This window comes from Rattus norvegicus, chromosome 7, assembly GCF_036323735.1.
Source record: "Rattus norvegicus strain BN/NHsdMcwi chromosome 7, GRCr8, whole genome shotgun sequence".
Taxonomy (NCBI): domain Eukaryota; kingdom Metazoa; phylum Chordata; class Mammalia; order Rodentia; family Muridae; genus Rattus; species Rattus norvegicus.
The window spans coordinates 57,827,752-57,849,060 of record NC_086025.1 but is presented as its reverse complement, the minus strand read 5'-3'; the positions used below and the strand labels follow the sequence as shown (position 1 = coordinate 57,849,060).

At 44.1% G+C, this 21,309-nt stretch overlaps 1 protein-coding gene across 2 annotated transcripts in view; it reads left to right on the top strand.

Moving 5' to 3' along the window:
* Hmga2 (high mobility group AT-hook 2) overlaps positions 1-21,309 on the top strand; it is a 121,846-nt gene that overhangs the window by 35,495 nt on the left and 65,042 nt on the right. The gene's annotated exons all lie outside the window — the stretch shown is intronic.

Genomic DNA, 21,309 nt, shown 5'->3' with positions numbered 1-21,309 from the left:
TAAGCCTCTAGTTAAGACAAAAAGCAGGACTTCAGGTCATCGTGCTTGTGGCGGTTGTTTGCTTGCTTCTGTAGTCAGACAGTCTAGAACAGAATATTTGCCTGAAATATTTAATGGTGAATGCCTATGAATCTTACTAAACATATCCCCCATTCTCAAACGTATTCCTTCCCTTAAACTTCGCTGGTTGTATACAATTCTTTTTTATTATAACCATTCTCTCTAACATGACATAATCGGTTTAGGAAGAGGTGTATATAAAACCTTAATTTGTATCTTTTAAAAATATTTTAAGTAATTGGAGTAAATTGTCTTGTCTTTTTTTTCTTTACTAACTTTTATATATGTGATTCCAATCTGCCTTTAAATTAATGTAGTTTAGCTTCAGCCTTACCCTTCCCATAAGGCTGTTCCCCATTTCCTATAATCTTACAGACCTAGGAGAACAATATTTTCCCTTTTGTCATTTTGATAATTATGTGTGCTGTGCTCAGTGGTGGCCTATTAACTCACATGAATACCTCAGGCTTGCAAAATAGCCTCAGATTTCCATACACTGGAACTGTGAGAAATTTCTGTAATGGGGCTTTAGCAACAGTGATGGAGGTGCAGGCATTTCCTGGGATTAATGACCAGCTGGGAAGAACCAGTGGCCCTTGGCTCTGCCTCCCAGCCAGCCATTAATTCCAAGGAAATGTCTTTTGCTGAGGTCGTTACTGCTATTATAAGCTTAAAATGGAAAAACATAACAGACATATGAGTTATTTTTATGGTTTGATGCCGGTTCCAATCGTATGTACCAATTCAAGAGGCTGAGTGTGCATACGTATGAGGTAGGTTGAGTCGTTTGACTCATCCCCCGGTAATCTGTGTGTTTGATGGCTGATTTTATGGTTCTCAACCATTCTTTCCCATAAAGAGAAAGAAAGAAATGAGAGAGTGGGGGGGGGGGGAGGAAGAAAGGAAGGAAGGAGGGAAGGAAGGAAGGAAGGAAGAAAGGAAGGAAGGCAGGAAGCAGTTTGGCTTGGTAATCCTACCTTGGTCTGAGGTTTGAAAGTGCAAAGTATTTATATTTGTTTCTCTTATCTTCTGCAAGTAACTCTCTCTCTCTCTCTCTCTCTCTCTCTGTGTGTGTGTGTGTGTGTGTGTGTGGTGATTAGTTTTCTTCTAGAATAAAATCCTCTAAGAATGGGGGAGGGGCAACTCCCACCCCAATAAGGACATTGCTGGGTCTCTTCGGTCTCTCTGTGATATTTAACAGACACCCTTATGCTTTTGCTTTTATGCATTGAATCCACGAGAGAGTAACATACAGCCTAATAACTCAGCATTCCAAGGCTTTAAAAAAGTATATTAACTATTGCAATAAGGGGGATCCTTTAATGCAAAGCTACCTGAAGGCCAGGCCAGAGTCAGAATGTTGTCCCTGTGCTCCCCTGTGGTTGTCCCAGTGCTCCCCTGTGGTTGTCCCCGTGCTCCCCTGTGGTTGTCCCCGTGCTCCCCTGTGGTTGTCCCCGTGCTCCCCTGTGGTTGTCCCCGTGCTCCCCTGTGGTTGTCCCTGTGTTCCCCTGTGGTTGTCCCTGTGCTCCCTTGTGGTCGTCTCTGTGCTCTTCTGTGTTGTCTCTGTGCTCCTCTGTTGTCCTTTTCAGAAACTGGCTCTCTGTGTCTACCCTAATTGACCGTCATGCTGTGTTATTTTAACCTAGATTATTAAAGGAGTCTCTAGGAATATTCACTAAGGTCATAAAAGGGAAGATCTTGACAGTCACAGATATATTGTCACCCTTGATCTTAGGAGGACATGTGGGTGGCATTGCCTAGGTAGGTGTGACGTTGGGGACCCATTTAAAATCTCTTTATTAGTCAAGGGCTCCACACTCATCAAGCATCCACCACAGGCTGGACTTCTTGGAAGACTTAAGACAAAATCACAGAACATGGGTTGCACTACAAGAGGCACAAGTGAAGCTAGGTGCTCAGCCCTGGCGTGCCCACTCCTCCTCTCTCCCCATCAGCCTCAGCCTCTACAATGGACACCATCAATAGCACCCACTTCTCCTAGGCAGAGGCAAGCCGTCTTACAGAAGGAGCAGGGATGTCCATCGAGCCCTTGCTTGCAATATTACCTGGTTTTGCTTACAGGGATCACTTTGGAGCATGATTTACATTTGATGCCATTTACCATAAGCTTCGTGTATGTGTGTGTGTGTGTGTGTGTGTGTGTGTGTGTGTGTGTGTGTGTGTGTGTGTGTAATATCTAGCTATTAAATAGTAGCTTCTTTGTACATATTTGTTGAATGGAGAAGAAAAAAAGCATGTGCTGGGCTACTCAAATCTCACAAAAAGACTTCTTAAAACCATGCAACTGAAAGTTTTAAAAGCGTTTTTCTGTAGCGTTATGTCATTAGTTACTCTATCCCAAAGGGTAGCTTCTGTTGCTAATCTCTTGGCCCCTGACACTTAGAGAAATGAATATAAGGCATGAGAACCACTGTTTTTAGTGAGATCGCAAAGTAGGAAGCAGCAGGTGTTGGAAACAAAATCTTTAAAGATGGGGAGACATAGGCTCTCTCGATTAGGCCTTGTTCAAGGTCATGGGCTTAGGGTGATGCTGTGGAAGGAGGAGCATGGAAACGTGGGTGCAGGCGCTTCTGTGCAATGGGAAGGAGATGTATTACTCCCAACAATTCCTTAGCCAGTGACTGAAGAGAGGAAGAGAGCAGTTACAGAAGAAAAAAAAATTTGCTGATCACCACAATGCACGAAAACCGAGTTGGGTGAATCAGATTCCTTGTGTTTTGTTCATTGCTCCCTGTATGCAGTTCACTGTGAAAACACGTTTCTTTTCCTTTTCAAGACACTTTATTTAGAGTCTTTTCATCTACGACCATCCATGTGTGTATCTGTCCACGTGATGTAAGCAGCTTATGTATGTGGGACCATTTTTAGTGTTTTTATTTTATTTTATGCGTACGGGTATTTTATCTGAGTACCATGCATGTGCCTGCTGGAAGAAGGTAGGTTGTCAAAGTCCCTGGAACTGGAGTTACATAGGGTTGTGAGCCAAGCGGTGGGTGCTGGGAATTGAACCTGGGTCCTCTGAAAGAAGAGCAGGTGCTCCTAACTCTTGAGCCATCTTTCTAGCCTGATATACGAAATTTTAAAAGAGTGAAGAAATGTGTGACTCTTTTCTGAATAAACTATATTTCGCATGCTAACACGCCAACCTATTTTGTAAAAAAGATCAGTTTATACACAAACTTTTTCCTAATTTTGTGGTACGACTTGGAGACGCATTGAGTAGATTTATCTGTTCTCAGAATCATGCAGCAAACATGGAGCTTATGCTGTAAAAGGAAAAAGGAAACATTTCTGAATTTACATTAGAATACTATTTTAAAATAGTCAGTATGGTGCGTATACAAAGGAAGCTAGCTATTAGAAGTCATTTGTATTCTAGAAGGTTAAACAAAACAAGGAAAATGTTTGGACTAAAAATAAGGTACAGATATTACACCTACTAGGTTTAAAAAACAATCTTGTAGAAAAATAATGGACATGAGGTATTAGGTGCAGAGGCAACGCTCACATACTCAACTACATACACATGGAGTCTAGGGGAGGGGCCAAGCTAAAGACTTTAAAACAGGACACAATGGCAGAATAGCCATAGCTGTGATTGTGGGTCGAGATCCCGAGAAAGAATGGAGGAGACAAGCGTAGACGGTGGAAAGGAAGGGGACGGTGAATGTAGAGGAGATAGAGAAGCTTGTGTTGTCTGGATGACCATCGTCTTCCCCAGCCACCTCACTGTCTACACCTCTGTCCCTCCATGCCCAGCTCATGACAGTGGCTTGGCTCTTACCGTCATTAGCGGTTGAGACGGTTCCCTACTGAGGTACATCATACGGGTTGGCCTCCTGGTAGAGCAGGCAAATGAGCCTCGAGAGGGTCCTGTGGGGGGGCTACATCATTAAGTCACACTGAGTGACGTCCCATTTGCCATATGGAAAAGATAAAGTTTTGTTGTGCAATTATCTTTATGGGACAGAGTGTTTCTGTTGGTTTACTAAAGCCATTAAGTCAAAACAGGGTACAAGTGTAAGGCCCGATCTCCCAAGTTGCCTGTACCTTCCTCCTCGTAGGATAAAATGAACATCTGTGAAGAGGACTAACATGTCTCCAGTGAGTTTAAACTAACTGCTTTGGCTTCAAGGATCATTAGATTTCAAAGATTAATATATATATTATTACATATATAATTATTAATACATATTATATACATCACTGAAACTTTCTTTGAATGGATCAGATGTTGAGAAAAGTCAGTTGTAATTTGGGATTCATTCAGACGAAGTGCTCTGCAAGATTTCACGTGAATAGGTAAAGGCCGTATACCCTGCCAGTCTCCTTGGAGGATTCTCTTGTCCAGACTACTACAGTTGAGACCCCCACAGTGTAGGGGCTTGTAAAACTTTTGTAAGCATTTTGAGGTGAGTTGGCCTGCCACAGAAATTAAACTTGGGTCTGATTTTAGCTAAGCCATTTTAGTGATCTAGCAGAAACGCTCACTTCTGCAAAGTGGATTGCAAAATAAAACCTTTACTTCTCTAGACGGGAAGCAGGTAGTGCAAATGCACCAGAGGAAAGAAATGGTTTCCCGCAGTATGGTTCTGCCATTTCAGAGCATTCCTAGAACACCGTATGTGTGCAGTAAACATTTATGACCATATGTAGGTCCAAGCAGCATGAGGGATTTTGTTCTAGTGGTGGCTGATGAGTACCCCAAATAGGAGTCCTTTAGATCTAAGGTATCCATGGTAACCAAAGAGGGTCCATTTCCATTGTGCTTACTCGTTTCCAACCTGCTAACCACACTTAGGCGCTGTGGGCTCCAGGACTCCTGATTCACGTAACGCTCTAGAGAGTAAGAAAGTGCTTTTTGGAGAAAGCAGACTTAAATAGGGGGTTTTGAGAGCTTTGCTAGGTGGTAACTCAGCAGCCAAGACAGTAATTTTTGGTCCAACTGTCAATTTAATTGAGCGGTGTTATGCAGATCAAATCACACAGGGAGAGGCAGAGTTATGATTATTAAGAAAACCAGAGTGGGCTTTTGTTTGCTCGGTTTGTTTTTGGTAGCTCTTTGGGGTCTTCTATTACCCACGCTGTTGTTTAGCAGTTTTATGAATAGCCCGCGACCGCTCTTTTCATTTGGCAAACTACACCAGCTTCACTCTTCAAGTTCCTGCTCTTTCTTAACACAAGGAAAGATTTAATACAGTAGGAAAAAAATGGTTTGAATCCAACTAGCTTCAATGTTGCAGTGTGACTATAATCCCCTTTCTCCAGGAGCACATTACGAATGCATTTTTGGGCTTCCACGCAGCCTATGTGCAGTATAACCATTTGGGTTAAATGGCAGTCATAGTAAATCGCTTCGTGAAGCGTGCCATCTACCTCTTAATATTGTTCGCTGGTGACTAGAAATATCTGGATACATTTTATGTACTTGAGCTCATTTACATATTAGCATATTCTTGATATTGTGAGAATGAACTTTTATGCTATGTATGTAAAAGTGCTGTAATAACTAAGTATACACACACACACACACACAAACACACACACGCGTGCGTGCGCTAAAAATCACCTGGGGACATGCCATGGATATGGTCAGGGTTGACGAAAAGGAAGCCTGATCCCTCGTATCCGTTCTCTCTGGGACATTCATGTACATTGGTGTGAGGTTTAAAGATGAAATAATTATTATCTTCCCCCTCTTCTCCTACCTCACATGCTTCAGCACACACTTTAGGCAGCGTTCTAAGTCGTCATTAGTGTAGTGGCCACGCTGCCTGTAGGTAGTGATAACCTGTTACACATAGACGACTCGGGTCTGAGATGTAAACCTATGTGCACCAACACTGGTTGGCCTCGTGGGCCTCGGGTGTCCCCAACTGGTGGGACACGAATGATCTCTGGGGAGAGTAGAGAAAGAAGAGGAAGAGGATGGTAGGAAAGGAATGAGTTCTGGTGGGTTCTTTGGTTTCTAAATTCTGTGGAACAAAAATAAAACAGTTTGCATAGGAAGGAAGCGCGAGACTCCTCAGCTGAGCTAGCCCACTAGTTCACGTCATGGTGGCTAAGCGCTGTGGTGACAAGATCAAGGGCCTGTCCTGCCAATTAGCTGATACTTCTGAATGTAGCCAAAGACACGGATCTGTTCTGTGATAAGCAGAGAGGTCAAACCCACTGTGGCTCCAAGCGGTTCTTTTCTCACGATTCATGCAGCCAAGAACACCTTTGCTTTTGGATAGACATATGAATTCCACCTGCCTGGTCAGGAAAGGAACTTTTAGGAACTTAATCTGTGAGGGAGAGAGCTGGGACATAGTTGGAGTGGCATCTGAGCAGGAGTCGTCAGCATTGGCGGACAAGACTTCCCTCAGCAAGTGTTTATAGCGGTAAAGTTGCAGAATTAACAACTGGACAAAGACATGAGGGACCGAGGATCCGGAAAGCCCATCCTCACGATGCTGACAAACCAGTTGGACCGTGCACACAAAGAACATGGCTGCCAAGTTCAAATAATATAAAGGGGGAGGACCTAAGCCTTGTGGGGACACAGAGTCGACATGAGAGCAATTAGTTGGCCAGTAAGGACGACTGGAGAAGTTTGGGTGGGGTTTTGAAGCAAATTAGAAGCGAATCAATGTATTTAAAGTTTCACCTTTAAGGCGAAGAGCCCCGAGAGAGCTATCATGCAGTTTCTCTGTCTCTTATGTCCCTTTTTGCCTGCTAGACTGCACATAGCAGAATTCAGCAAGAGTGATGTCAAGAGTACCATGTCGGTCTGTCTCTTTTGTTCCCTGATGTACTTCCCCCTTTGAGCCCTTTCACCTTCAGACGTTGCTCACAAAGGAAACTCTGCATCTGAGAAGGGACAGATACTCAGGCACCTCCTGTAGCTAGCCCCCACAGAGAAAGGGGGAGAAATCTCCTGAATGCTCCTCGAACTGCAATTGCGGAGTTCTCTGAGCCTGGAGCCCCCTTTTCTCACTGGAGCACCGATAAGTGCCGGGTCTTACAGTGTCCTGTTTCAGACTCCTTTGTTTTGCCTTCAGGTTTAAAAACGCCAATTTCATTTGTCCTTCAGAGTTCAGAGCATGTCAAAGAGTTCCTCTGAGTGGTAGGTGGTTTTACAGAGCACACGGAGAAAGAAAGCCGAGTCTCATCCGGGCCACTGTCCAGGGAAGACAGAGAGGGGTCGAGTTACCTCCAGTGGTGTCTGAACACGAAAAGGGAAAGAGCTCTGAGCTGATACATTACCCCCTCCGGGCCCAACGTGCCCTTTACCTCAGAGATGGAGAAAACACGAGATGTGGGTTTATTTTTCAAGATACTACATAGGCCATTGCTCCCTTCTCCAGGGTTCTTTTCCAGTTCAGGACATTTCAAAGGATGGTTACAGAACCAACGATGAGCTGTCAGGATAACCTGCACCATATCTATTTCTAACAAACACTGTCTCTGAAACCCCCACTAGATCTGACGAGAATGCTCATGTCAACATTAGTTAAGTTGTCAAGTTTGCTGAGTGTCATGATTTATTGGTTCTTAATTCAGTTCTGGTTTCAGTGTCGAGGAGAAAAGAAATCACCATTTTATCTAGGCTGACCTTGAACTTGTAATCACCAAGATTTTGGTTTCTGGAGCTGAGTGGCTACTGCACGTGGGTGTTGGTTATATTCTTTCCTTTTTTTTTAAATAAAGATTATATTTTCCTTTTAATATATGTTGAGTACACTGTAGCTGTCTTCAGACACACCAGAAGAGGGCATCAAATCTAATTACAGATGGTTATGAGCCACCATGTGGTTGCTGGGAATTGAACTCGGGACTTCTGGAAGAGCAGTCGGGGCTCTTAACCTCTGAGCCATCTCTCCAGCCCTGTTGGTTATATTCCTGCTAAAAGAATAGAACTGTGGCATTTTGAGATGGGAACTAAATTAAGAATTGTGCCAGTGACATGAGTTCCCTGGCACTGCAAGTTGACCGTGCATGTGTAGTCAGGTGAAGCTCATAGAATGCCGCTGTTACTCTTTGTACTGTGTGCTTTAAGAGAATGGAATTCCTAAACGGCCGAGCTTCCCTGGTCACCAGGGCAAACCTATTTATGAAATACTCAGCCTAAGGAACACTTGGTGAGACTGTAGCTAGGGGTAGTTTCCTCAGGACCCAACTCATGACTCAGTACCACGTAGGCTGTACTTGAATTCTGTTGTTTTTGTTTTTTGGAATGCACCCTAGGCCACACTAGTTTGCATGGACGTCATTCAAGAGCACAGTTCCATTTCCATCACCGTCTCTTTGCGCCTTCCCAAGTTGAAACTGGAAAGGGAAGATGGTAGGTCGAAGACTAACTCAGAAAGATGACAGTCATGACCAAGACACGGAAGAACTTTTATGACTGCATTTTCAGGGACCTTACTCAGGCACACATGGAAAGTTTACCTGCTAGCTGGATGGATTCTCAGTCTGATCTGATGTCATAGCTGAAGTTCACTCTTGCTGTTTGCTGAAGAAGAAGGTGTTGTCCATTGGATCAGTCCTCAGAGGTTATAGGAGAGCTCTTTCAACTGTCTGGCCTTTTTCCACAAGAAAGACCCAGAGGTTGCTGCTCTGGCTTCTACATTATAAAATCATGGTTGGGAGGTACAATTTCCATTTCATTCAGGCGTGTGCTATTCTGAGCATTGTTCCACAATGCTGGCAAAGTAAATAGGTCCTGTTTAATATTCTCAATCTATTGGTACTAATAGCAAGTGTCACAGTAGTCTAGAATGTTCCTTCAAGACATTTTATTCAGAGTTTTAGGAAAGAAGAAACAGAATGTCAGAAAATTTCAGTAACTTACATAGAAACACAAGCTAGACAGTCACCAAATTGACTCCTGGTCCTGGATGTATAACCCACATGTTTCATGATTTTCTGCGTCATATAGACAAGAAAACCCCAGGGAATCTTGTGTTTTAGCCCTTCTCACATTTAGCATCATTTATTATTAAAATTCTTTTTTTTTTATTAACTTGAGTATTTCTTATATACATTTCAAGTGTTATTCCCTTTCCCGGTTTCCGGGCAAACATCCCCCTCCCCCCTCCCCTTCCTTATGGGTGTTCCCCTCCCAACCCTCCCCCCATTGCTGCCCTCCCCCCATAGTCTAGTTCACTGGGGGTTCAGTCTTAGCAGGACCCAGGGCTTCCCCTTCCACTGGTGCTCTTACTAGGATATTCATTGCTACCTATGGGGTCAGAGTCCAGGGTCAGTCCATGTATAGTATTTAGGTAGTGGCTTAGTCCCCGGAAGCTCTGGTTGCTTGGCATTGTTGTACTTTTGGGGTCTCGAGCCCCTTCAAGCTCCAACTGATATTTAATAATCCTTTATTAAGCATATAATATGTACATGCAAGTCATTTTAAGTTGTGTGCAATTAAACCAAACATGGCTTTAAGCACAAGGATTTATATAGCTTAAGGGTAGGCGAGATAAAGCTATTTATTTTGAGCTCCAACTCTATTCCCGACATCATGGTGGGCTTTATTAACATCGTCTCACCTCCTTCTGTAAGCCGTGTGAGTGTCGCATGAGGTAGTTATTTAATTTATGTGCTGAGATGTGAACCATAAGCTGCAATCTAGGAGACTCTGATTCCAGCCATGTAAAACAAGGAAGGCCTTTTGCAAAGGATGTCTGTAGTTTTTCAGTTCAGGACTACGGAATGGAAGGGATTTTGATGGGTGGCTTGTGGAGGAATTTCCCGAAGAAGGCTTTCTATGTCACATCAGGGTAGCACTAGGTCAATGGTGGCAGAGACGTAGAGGGTGTGTTCAAACAAGAGCCCCGAGTGTGAACTGGAAAGGGTACATTAGGGCCATAGCCTAGGGGTGAACGTGGAAAGTGAGCTTGCAGTGTAGACAGTATCTGAGTCAGGAAGGCCAGCATCTCAAAGGACAGACGATTAAACACCTTAAGCAAGGGAATGACCAACCCAGTCTGAATTTGGCTTAGAAAAGTTGTAAACACAGCAGCAGGAATCATCAGCCACAATCTAGTGACCCGGGCGGTAGACTGTGGCTTATACCAGTTTTGCGCTTTAGAAATCAGTTTTTAAAACACGTGTTTCTGGGCTCAGCGGTGCACACCTGCAGCCCCAACTACTTCACAAGGTCTTGGGTAGGTGTATGGAAGTGAGAGCAAGACCCTGTGCTCCCCACCTTCAAAATGCACGTCTAGAATGCAGATGTTTGTGTTTGCGAACAATTGACAAAAAGAAAAACTAGCGCTTTACTGCATGAAAATGTCAATGAGTTTCTGTATTTGTTCTGGGCACAGCAACCTGTTTGTGGATGCATCGCTGGTGGCAGCTTCTTCGTCTGTGGTAACAGAGCTTAGGTAGGACCTGTCACGGAGACCATCTAGCTAACGAAACCCAAAATATTTATTATCTGACCACAGAACATGTTCACCAACACCTGCCTCAGTGTCTCTTCCCAGGCCTCTTAATCCATTTAAATGGATCCCTTCCTCTGGTGTGTGGATGGAAAATAAATTTAAGGTCATTAATAGAAGCAGGAGACATTTTTGGCTTTGCCTCCAGCTATTATTTCTTCCCTCTCTGGGGGATTCTGAGCGGTCCATGTCTAAATTCTCAAAGCCAAAAGGTAATGAAGTAGAGTTGTGTTTTCTCCATCTCCCCTCTCTCTCCTGAGGTGATTGGGAAAGTGTGGATTTCCCTGCGGGTGAGAGGGCACGTTCTTTTTTCTAGGCACTTTTAGTCTGCACTCTGGTGGCCAGCTCTGCGGAGCTAGGTCAGGCAGGCCGCTGGAGTCTGTGAAAAGCCACCCCGGAAAGCTCCAGAAACAAAGAAACAACCTTTGATTTCAACGACATTCTTAACTTCCCCGCTTGACCTATAATGACTGTGTCGGTATCACAGACTTGTAGCAGAATGCCAGAGCATTCCTGAGTTTTCAGGGTTCGGGTATAAAGGAGTCAGTGTGGACTCTTGTTTGTAGGTTCATAGCATGTGTCATGGTGGAGGAGCAAGAAGTAAGCTTACCTCTTTGTCTCTTCCGCTCCTGAGACTGTGATGGTGGCTTCTGCTCATCCTTCACAGACAGAACATAGTTTAAAATGAGGCTTCACGGGCACTCCACGCTGAAAAGGCCATAGCATTCCCCAGCCCTCTGTTAACGTCTGTTCTGAAATACCCATGTCACCGTTTCCCACCTTGGATCCCAGCACAAATGCTTAACTTCCTGTGTCCTTTCTTGCCACATATGGTCTTCTCACCCCAGCTACCGAGGGCCGGTTTCTCATCTCTACTCGGACCCTCTCTGGTTTTCCTTCCATGCATTCACTCTGAGCCAGCTCCCACCACATCTGATATTTCAGCTAATTGCATCTCAGTGCCCATGTTCTTAGCTTGTCCTCCCTCTTCCCTCAGACCACCCCTGACTCATCTCCTGTCTCCTGCACTCCCAGGTATGCCTTGATCCATAGGCTTCCAGCTTTGTCCTCCTCCCTCTCTGCTGCTGTAGGGTCTGTCATCACTGCTCCCTCAACCGTTGGTTTTCTGAGTTACTGCTTCACTTCATCTCCCCAAACCCGGTTCTAGCATGGCGGTCCTCTTTTCCAATCATATCTCTCCTTTCTTCTTCTCTGCCGAGGCAGCTGACACACCTGAAGCAGAGCCTGTCTCACGGCGTGCTGTGACTCTTCATGAAACTGCGTTTCCCTATCTTTGACTTTGGCATGCAGAGCCCAGGGTTTATTGTGAAAAGCATCTGCAGAATAAATGTATCTAAGTTATGGGGTCTGCGTCCACCTGATGGGGCCGTTGGATTCTGGTGCCAGTTATGTTAGGAATGAATGGCACTGTGGGAACATTACAGCAGAAACTACCCCCTTCCCCGACAGAAAAGCCTTGTTTCCTCTCAGCATCTTCTCTTTCCTTTTTGGCACTGAGTCAAGTTAATTATAGATGTCAACAGTTATGGGATCAGGTACTCTTCTCATCTTGGAGGATGACGGTCGTCATGGGAAAGGAGAATCTTTCAGTGTCACAGTCAGAGAATCACATTCATCAAGATTAGTTTAACTTCCCATAGAAACAGTAGACAGCCTCATTGGCCGTGAGGTTATGTGTCTCTGTATCATGTGTGTAGTGCATGTCATGTATAATACATATCTGTATCCCTAAGTACCCACATACACTTATGTGGTGCCTAGCACGTCACTTCATTTTTAAGTGGTGACATCCATCATTAGCAAATGGTCATCACAAACCCAGCAATGAAGATGGGGGCGGGGGGGGTACAGTAGTCTGTTTCTTAGTCTTGATCATGGTATTTGCCCATGCTTATAAACAGGAACACTAATGACAGATTGTTTTATTAGATGATTAAGATTCAGGATATAAATAGGGATTAACATAGGGTCCCTACCCTTGTGAAATTTAAAAGAAATAGAAATAAAAGAGATAAGGCTGCTTGACAGGTATGAATTCACAGCAAACAAGAAGTGAGATTTCACTGTGTCCCACCTCGCACCCCATGGTAGTACTTTTGACACACTGACATCTGGTATGTGAGGGCCGTCATAATGAAGCAGGCAAATCTGGAGGAGAATTTCAGATTTCTTTTACTATATATTAAAATGGAGTTGGGCCTTGGGCTGTGTTACTGATACCTTGCATCAGGAACGTAGGGCTTCACCTTTCACATTTTCATATAATCCGTTTATTATCCACGAAGTTAAAAATACTTTCCTTTCCCATTTAAAGTGAAAAATCAATAAACACCTATCAGTAGCAATTCGATATAATCTATCAGGCTAGTGCATATATAGAATACATATTTAAAGGTACACGGTCTATTATATGTGGTTGAAAACTTTGTTGGTCACATTGAAAGGATGTCAAAGGACACGAGAAATTTTAATCATCTTTCCAGTGGGAGCACTTCTCTCTCGTACACACATCTAAGGTTACCGGTAGAGACGCAAACCATCCGAGGACTCGTCTTAGTTTTCTTTTTCAGAAAGAGGCATAAGATGCCCTCAGGTGCCACTGCTGTCTTTGTTGGAGTGGAGTACAGGCGACCTGCAGATATGGGTTCTCTGAGTGGATGCTCTACACGTGGGGCTGTCCAGATTCACCCTCAAGACCTCCTGAAAACTGGGCAAGATATTTTTTCTTTATGACTAATAGATGACTGTGGTTCTAACATGCCCCGTTTTCCTGGACCTTCACGTAACAATCTGAAGGTTAATATCGGATTCTTAGAGGTATGGGCAGCGTGTAAAACAGCTCCAATATCCTCTTTTCCCCTACCAGTTTGTCATCTCACCTCAAGAAAACAGAATCACATTTTGCAAGAGACCTTTCTACAGACACCCCCCGCCCCTGCTGAAGAAACAATAGACTCTCGCAGATTTGCGTGTACTAGTCGGTTCTCACCTCCCTCCGTCGTAATAATGTTTCAGACCTACTGTGTAGCCTGATACCAAAGCCACCATAGCCAGTTTTGCTTTAAGTTAGAAATGGGGGCGTGTAAAAAGAATTTCCTATGTTAAACAGCATGCAGTAGTTACACAAGGAAATTATTCCTTCAGTGTAGCCCCAGATGGAGTTTTTCCTCCTCCATTCTCAGCCTGGAACAAACACTCCTGTGTCCTGCTCTATCCTTCTTTGGTTGTGTTAATGACACCTGCAGCCAGGTTATTTCACTATTTAATTGGATACTGGTGACAATGAATAAATCACTTGACACTGTTTATTGACAGGCACTAGAAATTGTAATCTAATAACCATTGGTCCCTGAGTTCAAGGACCATTAAGTACAGCAAACAATCCTTCACAGAAAGTTTCATGTATTCAGTTTCCATATCAAGTCCTCCATTGGCCAGTACTCTGAAGCGTCAATGCCGTAGATAGACATGCTTAGTCTTGTTCCTATCTCTTCTTCCCTTTGAACTGTTTTTACAGTCTTGAGGGAATAAGTTGGGCTAGCAAGTAGCGGGGAAAGCTCTGCTCTGCTTCTCCAGCTCGTTTTGGAGTATTTTATTCAAATTAAAAGTACTTAGAGGAAGGAAATAGAACCCATTCTTTCTGCCTGATTCTGGATTCCCTCACTGTGGAAATCAGGGAGGGCCTTGTCATTGCCTTCAGTTTTTTGACAAAACTATTCCTTTGGAAAAATCTTTATTTTTCTTCTAAGTTATGTTTTATAGGGATATAGTAGCTACAATTCAGTTTATCATAGGCATAAATGATTACAAGTCGTTTACCTAGCCGTTGTGGTCCACCTTACTGTACAGGCAAAGTACTTTTAAAAACATATTAGGGGGGCTGGGGATTTAGCTCAGTGGTAGAGCGCTTACCTAGGAAGCTCAAGGCCCTGGGTTCGGTCCCCAGCTCCGAAAAAAAGAACCAAAAAAAAAAAAAAAAAAAACCATATTAGGAATTCTATATTGTGGCTTCCACAGAATGGATTCTAAGTTACCATGGAATTAGTCCGTTGCTCACATTTAAATATTTCCAAAGTTTTTGCCCTCAAAATGGATATTGCACACTTCTTCCCCAACCATAGTGTTGAGCTCCATATACTAAAACACCTTTGGTTTTTAATATTTTCCCATGGGCTACTTTGCATGAGATTGTGATGGGTGACACCATTCCTCTTCACATTTTAGCACATACGCAGTGACACACTAAATTTTTCTTTCAAGTAATCCGTGTCCTCTGTGAGCCTAGAAGGAGATTCTAGATGGGCAGTTTGCAATTATTCTTTATGTCACCATAAAGCAGCAAAACTACCTCTACCTCTGAGTGGCTTTAGTTGTTCGAGACATGTATCCCAGGCGAGCCTGGAGCTCATGCTTCTCCTGGCTTTGGATTATGAGTTTTGAAACCTGAGAATCATTGTCACCACTGAAGTCCCAAGGTTTTTAAAAATCACATTGTTACCTAAGAACAAATGCTTTTGCCATGTACAAACTTTGAAAGTTTCAAATAGAACTTTCCAGGCAGCCTTTGTAGACCCATGTCCCAAAAGCCCCTTAAATTATATAGTGTACTACCATGTCTGTGCAGTATTTGTCACAGCAGGGAAAGAACTTTGGATGCTGTGTGTGCCTGTGTGAGTGTACGCATGCATGAATATGTATGTGTGTATCTGCGCACGTGTATGCGCCTGTGTGTGTGCCTGTGTGTGCATGTGTGCTTGTGTGTGTGTGTGTGCCTCTGTGTGTGTGCGCGTATGCGTGTGTGTGTGTATACAGTTGAGCCTCTTCAAGGACTCTGGAGCTGGAGCAGGGTATGAGGGCCTCAAAGTCAGCTCTGGGTGGCTGGCTTTTTCTTTGTAGCCCTAGCTGTGAAGTGATTTATGGGAGCTGCGTGGGCCATACATCACCTTCCTGGTTGCCTTTGGTGACACCTTGTCACATTCTTGTGTGCCTGAGGAATTCATTGTTCTTGTTTGAACTGATAAGAGCAAAAAAGAACAACAACAACAATAAAAAATGGGATTGGAGGAGAAGGAAAGAGTTAAAGACTTTCTGAACAAACCCCTGGGAAAATACAAGAGGTGGGACGCTGACCTGGGACATGTGAGGACTCTTGTCTCCTGCAGTTCTGCCCAGCCACAGGAAGCTGGGGTGTACTGGTATACTAGCTGAAGTTTTGTCTGTCCTCCAGAGATTTTTTTTTTTTTTTTTTTTTTTTTTTTTGCTGGGAGGTTTTGCACAAAGGGCTGAGAGGGAGGAGTGGCTTTCTTCAAGACCAGCAGATAGAATGGCTGAGCAGTGTTTGCGAAGGGAGGTCAAACGACACCAGTCTCTGGGAAAACTAAAACTCAGGGCTGTAACTTTTGATGTGAGCTGGTGTCTGCAAAGTTATGTTTTACAGGCACAGCGCCATGTTGCCCTCTCGCCTTTGAAGTGTAGGGCCTCTGTGCTTCACTTTGTATTTTGATGGTCTGCATACAGAGCAGGGGCTGGCTTTGAGTCCGGTGCTTTGAAAGACAAGGGGAAGAAAAGTTTTGGCACGGGGACTGGCCAAAAGTGTGCGTAGTGTTTCCACGGTGTTATCTTCCACTTCAGCAAAGCGAATGAATGATCCATCTGTATTTTTAGATCTCTTTACTGATAGCTTCTCTTCAAAAAAAAAAAAAAAAAAAGTTCTTTGCACCTAAGAAAAGTAGATCAGATCGCTTGTGCCACATCATGGAACTGGAAATCCTCATTACATCCTTTGGTGACAATGGCTGTTTTTGTTCAAAGCAGTGAAGCACAATTGTTCACTCATACTCTGTCATGGGGTTTGTTGATTGGAGGAACCTACTTACACTGCACCCGCTATGGCACTGCCCGACCCTGGCTTAGCAGTGAGGTAGCAGGCATCCATTTGTGTTACTCTGTTAACAAGCCTATGCTGTGTTACACTGTAAACAAGTCTGTGTTTAGTGCCATAAATCACTTCACCTGGAAGCACCCTTCCCCCCACCCCCTGCCCCTGCCATGAACCTGGTCTTGAACTCTAGCCATTGAAAGCGGTTTTCAGTCTTTCAGAAATGTATCTTTTTTGCAACAGTGTTGCCTCCAATCATGTTTGCACTGCCTTACCATTCCCTAAGGCTTTATTGTGCTGTCAGCAAAGAGAGCAGGAAGATCTGCAAAGGTAGGTGCTGGGATTCAAGAGCAGACATCCTTATTTCTAAGTGGCAGTAATAGTTAACCATCTAAATATATGGGGTGATGTGCATATTTCCAGTGCATCAGATCTTTCCAGGAATATCTACTTTTTAGATCTGTAAATGCAGATTCTTTGTGAGTCTGCGGGGCCCGCCAGTTCTACTTTGGCGGGGGCCCTAGCTTGCAGTCTCCTGTGGTGTTTCACTGCTCTCTGCTGGAGAAGCCCAAAGCCAGCCCAGGCATTTAGGGTGAAGTGCTGTGAAGGAACACAGGTGCGCCCACTCACCTGATAATCTCCCGGCCTCTGCACTTAAATTCAATGCAAGATTTTCTCTCTCTTTTTTTTTTTTTCCATACTGATCAGAAGCTGAAGGCTCCAGTCATGTTATACAGGCTGGAAGATACAAGTGCAAAACCCACCCAGACTAAAGCCTCTTCCTGCAAACGCTGTCCTCCACAAAGGTATCCTGAGTAATACGGCACTGAGTCTGTGGGGTTTCTCAAGCTATTTCCTTTCATTCCTGACACAAGAGAATAATTTATTTTGTTCTATACATCTATATCAATAACCTATATCAATATTCCCAACTCCAAGGGAAAGTCAAGCTCTTTTGAATAAATGGTATTATACTTGATATATATATATATGTATATATATATACAATATTATATATATGATATGATCCAGAGAAAATGGGTCAAGAGCATTAACTAAGCATAAAACATGTTAGAATATGTTTCCCCTAGACTTTCCAAGGAGGAATAAATATTAATTTATGTCTTCATTTGCATGTATAAAAATTGCCACAATTTAGAAACTACACTTTTCAAGTCTGAAACAAAAGTCCAAGTACAAAACTAGTAAAATGTTTTAGAGGAGCATTATTTTAAGTGTGCATATAAATATGTTTATACACATGGAGCATGTCCACATACACACGTGTCCACACATATGTATTTCGATGGGAACACGGAGTGAAGATGCAAACTCAACCCATCTCCAGAATATTTTACATTCTTTTCAGTCCGACATCTTTTCATGTAAAAACAATTTGATGAGTAGCAATCCTAAAAATGCCAGTCTCCCAGCAGCATTAAGTGTGACCGTTCCTCAGCATTCCAAGTGAATTATTGCTGTGCTGTCAAAGACAACAAAAACATTTGGGAAGGACTGTTTATTTTACAGTGGTTGACCAAAAGTATGTAAGTGGTTACCAAAAAAAAAAAAAACAAAACAAAAAAAAAAACCCAAAAAACAGCTAAGGCTGGGAGGTGCCATTTACACACCCTGAAATCCATTCACAAAGGTTTGACAGGTCACCCCTGGTCACTACAGAATAATATCTGAGGAGCGTGTACCTTCCAAAGGAAAGATCGGCTCGGCCACAGAGTGTTTCAGTTCAGAGCATATTGCTAAAACTGTTTGTCTACTGTTCTGGGTCACTGCCTCCCCTCCTCACTCCTGAAACTTCCTGGGACAGTTAGTTCTCCCTTCGTTTGTTTCTGGTTTGTTTTGTTGTTATTTTGCTTGCCTTTTTTCTAAAAGAGCTAGGAAACTTTTCTAAAAAAATATTTTGTTACTACTGTTGTGCTGTGCAAGTCTATGCTGCCATTGGTATTTAAGGGTTAAAATGAAGACCGCTGCTGACAATAGATTCTCGAGCTCAAAATAGTTCATCTTAGGACTAGGTGAGAAGGTAGAAGGTCCCTAAACATTCAGGAAAACAAAATGTATGCTTAGAGAGGATCCATGAATTTAACAGGCTGTTAGACATGACTGTATGGAAGGATTAACCAGAAATAGGAGAGAGGCACACACACACACACACACACACACACAGACACATTCTCTCTCTCTCTCTCTCTCTCTCTCTCACACACACACATACACACACACACACACACACACACAGAGACACATTCTCTCTCTCTCACACACACACATACACACACACACACACACACACACACACACACACACTCACACTCATACCGGGCAGGGGAGAAATCTGAATGAACATGTATGTAGCCTGAGAGTTGGACAACTTCCAGTCAAGATCTCATTGGAGAATGTTAAATGATTTCTCCTTGATGAGAAGACATTGTTCCAAGACTCTGGATCTTGAATCGAGGGTTTTTTTTGTTTTGTTTTTTTGTTTTTGTTTTGTTTTGTTTTTCACTTCAAGAACAAAAACAAAACCACCAGGCTGGGGTTCATTTAACTTTGTGGCAGCTCATTGTTTGCACTTCTGAGAGGTAATATCAATCATAACTGGCTCCGTGTAGCTTTTCCACGCTGATGTTTGACATGATCTAATGTCACCCAGTAAATATTGATTGACAGCACTTATTTAAAGCCACACTCATGCATTTGGTAATGTCCATACAGTTCCACGCAAGCAGCTGGCTTTCTTGATGGTCTGGTAGCCTCTGCCGAGTATTAAGAGAGTAGTGAACTGATATTGAAGGTGCTATGGGCATCTGAGGCTTTGCCTTCAGAGCGTAGATCAGGAAAAGGAGGGATCAGGCAAGCATTGCTGGCCACTTCCAACCTACCTCTATAGCTTCTCCTCGTCCCAGAGTGTTTCCAGTTTGCACAGTTGTCCAGTTCCTTCCGTGGTGCAGATGCTGTTTGTGCCTCCTGAGTCCCACAGCCTTCTCTCTGCAGTGTTAATCACGTGTTTGCTGGCCAAGATATGTAAATAACACTTGGCTAAAAACATTTAAAGGATTATGAAGTAATCTTCCTTAATAGTAACGAAACAAAACAAAACATTACTCCCACCACTCCTCTGGCATGCTACTAAGTAGCAGAATGATTCAGTACTGATTGGAAAGGTTCAGGCCTCAGCCTTGTCCTAGGCCATGGGAGAGAGAGGGAGGGGAAAGAACTAGAACACCCTCCACGTCCCAGACTCCTGCACAGAGCAAGCACCAGAGAAGGGCCCTGTTTAGCCTAGAACCCAGTCTTACAGCTTATGAGGAGAGGGGTACAGTTCCCTCTTGCAACTGCAGTCTTTTCCCTTAGCACAGACGTGGCCTGAGGGCAGCGTCTGGCAGGGCTGCTTCTGCAGCCTACTCGGAGGTCCAGGCTGTGAGGTTTGGATGTGGCTTTTGCTGATCGGTATTTCCATCTCCTGTCCCTGGGCGGTCAGCTGCTGGCGTGGAACCACAGAACCTTCATTACCTCCCAGTAATCAGTCTCTCACCAAAGCAGTCTCCCCTGCCCAGAGGGAAGCGAGCACAGACACCACTGGTGACGGCGTGCCCAGAGCAACCTTCGCAGTGAGCTGGGCAGAAGGCGTGCCCGCCCTTCTGTGGCTCCCGGGAGAATCCTGCTGCTAGTTATGCACTTCTGCCAGTTGGCCCCCGCACACCCTTTTGGTTCATACTGAAACGGCCAACAGTTCGGGGGAAGGAGGACGCCTCTGCGGCTCCCCTGTGCCGCTGCCAGGATTGTGTCTGTACTGGGTCCAGCAGCAGAAACAAAACAGGGCAGAGCCCGGGGTGGCCCAGCCAGAGCAGCTGAGCACTCAAAACAAAGCCGCCCTCCTTGAGGGCAGCCGCAGCAGGCGCCAAGCCTCAGGCCGGGACGCAACCTCGAGGGTGGTTGAATCTTCCCAATGTTAGGAAACTGAGGCCCAGAGAAGGTATTGCACATCTGGACAACGGCCCAACTTGGAATGGAAATGACATCACCGAAGGCTCCATCCTTACTTCTGCTGGGTTTTAATAGACCGGTTGCTAATGATACAGTAACCTTGACAGAGTACCTTAATCCATTCGGCCTTCATCTCCTCAGGAAAACAGGGATGCTAGTAATAATAGCTTCCAAGAGCCGTAAGACTGAAGGAGAAAGTGTAAACAAAGTAGGTGAAACAGCGCCCATCCCCGGAAGCCTTCAGCCAGTGTTGCTCTGCTACCTGTAAGACAGTTTGCATTGCAGGTGTAACGGGACAGTCGGGGACTTCTGTTAGGAAGAGATTTTCTAAGACAGAGTAGCTTTTCTCTTTCCCCAGAAGGGACATGTTTTAATTGAGATCACAGTTACTGGGCAGGCAAGGTGGCTTAGCTAGTAAAGGTGCTTGCCTCTAAACCAAATGACCCAAGTTCAATCTCCTCCGCCTACATCATAGAGATTGTCCTCTGACCTCCTCACCTGTGGGCTGCATGCCCGCATGCCTGGTGTGTACATGTTTCCATGAAGAGCCCAACTTGAAGTAGGAACAGTGTCTGTGTTCAGACTTCTCCCATTCAAGGATGGCACCTGGAGTTTTCAAAGTTCAAGGTCAAAGTGGTATTTAAACGGAAAACACTTCTTGGGGGTGGAAAGATTGTCCTACGGGTAGAAGAAGAGGAAAGTCAAGGTGGCCAATGGTGAATAATAGTAATAGTTGTAAACCCCTTCAGCTCAGAGCTCCCAGGGACTAAACCACCAACCAATGAGTACACATGGAGGGACTCATGGCTCCAGCTGCTTGTGTAGCAGAGGATGGCCTTGTCTGGCATCAATAGGAGGAGAAGCCCTTGGTCCTGTGAAGGCTCGATGCCTCAG